Source organism: Denticeps clupeoides, chromosome 7 (assembly GCF_900700375.1).
Source record: "Denticeps clupeoides chromosome 7, fDenClu1.1, whole genome shotgun sequence".
In the NCBI taxonomy this organism is placed as follows: Eukaryota; Metazoa; Chordata; class Actinopteri; order Clupeiformes; family Denticipitidae; genus Denticeps; species Denticeps clupeoides.
In genome coordinates, this window is record NC_041713.1 from 11,602,234 (window position 1) to 11,603,737 (window position 1,504).

The following is a 1,504-nucleotide window of genomic DNA, read 5'->3' on the forward strand; positions in this document are numbered from 1 at the left end:
AAGAGGACGCAGGGGCCCAGCCACCGGAGTGTTGGGAGTCTTGGCCCGGGCACCGTACCAAAGGCAACCAGAACACCCGGCAAATAAAGGAGAGTGTCCGTTGGTGTACTGGATGGCCCGAGAGCACAGCGGAATGGCCCCAATGCAGTACATCGGGCCGGCAGGTATTTGGGACGTACAGGCACCCTGGTGGTGTGTTAGCTGGGCCATGGTTGGACGCTTTGCAGCCAGTGCCGCCACTCCTCGAGTGCCCACCTGACTGCCAGCAGCTCACGGTCCCCCACCCCGTATCGCCGCTGTGCAGAGGTGAACTACCGCGAGAAAAAGCAACACGGGTGCGATTCCCGGTCCGGACCGCGTTGAGAGAGGACGGTGCCAGCACCCACCTCTGACGCGTCCGCTTCTACTACAAACGGAAGGGAAGGGCCTGGGTGTTGAAGAATGGGAGCGGTGGTGAAACAAAGACACAAGGATTTAAAAGCTTGAATGGCCTCAGGGGTTAGGTGGAACGGATGTGAAGCGACAATAGAAATTCGCAAACCCAAGAAACCATTGCAGTTGTTTCAGCGTCGTGGGTAGGGCCCACGATGCCACTGCTTCCAGCTTCTTGGGCTCCATGGCCACACCCTGGGATGAGATGGTAAAACCCAGGAACGTGGTGGAGCGCTGGTGGAAGGCGCATTTCTCCAGCTTACAGTACAGGATATGTGATTCCAGGGTGGGTGAGTCAGTGGGCTTCGGCAGCACATATACTAAAATTGGAATGATACAGAGAAGATTAGCATGGCCCCTGCGCAAGTTTCCATATTTGGGGCAGTGGTGGCCTAGCGGTTAAGGAAGAGGCCCTGTAATCAGAAGGTTGCCGGTTCGATTCCTGATCCGCCAAGGTGCCACTGAGGTGCCACTGAGCAAAGCACCGTCCCCACACACTGCTCCCTGGGCGCCTGTCATGGCTGCCCACTGCTCACTCAGGGTGATGGGTTAAATGCATAGGACAAATTTCACTGTGTGCATCATGTGCTGTGCTGCTGTGTATCACATGTGACAATCACTTCACTTTAGATGAGCACATCGTCCAGGTAGGCATACACCCACCGTCCCAGCATGTCCTGGAGAGCATCGTTGATGAACTGCTGGAAGACGGCGGGTGCATTGCACAGACCAAATGGGATGACCAGAGACTCAAAGTGACCAGTGGGGGTGATGAAGGCAGTCTTCCACTCATCGCCCTTTCGGATGCGAATCAGGTTGTAGGCCGATCAGAGATCCAGGTTCGTGAAGAACTTCACCCCCAAGAAGGCGTCGAGGGTTGGTGTTGGTTAGGGGTAATGCCGTTCTATTTTTGATAGTGATTTTATTGAGTCCACGATAATCCACGAACGATCGCAGACCACCATCCTTCTTGGTCACGAAGAAGAACCGTGCCGCGGCCGGGGAAGTCGACGGGCGGATGGTGCCGTTCTGAAGTGCCTCCGCCACAAACCGCTCCATGGCCAATTGCTCT

General features: G+C 55.8%; 1 pseudogene; it reads left to right on the forward strand.

Annotated features, from left to right (window-relative positions):
* The first annotated feature begins 730 nt into the window (after positions 1-730).
* Positions 731-799, forward strand: LOC114795024 (uncharacterized; annotated as a pseudogene).
* Positions 800-1,504: the final 705 nt, after the last annotated feature.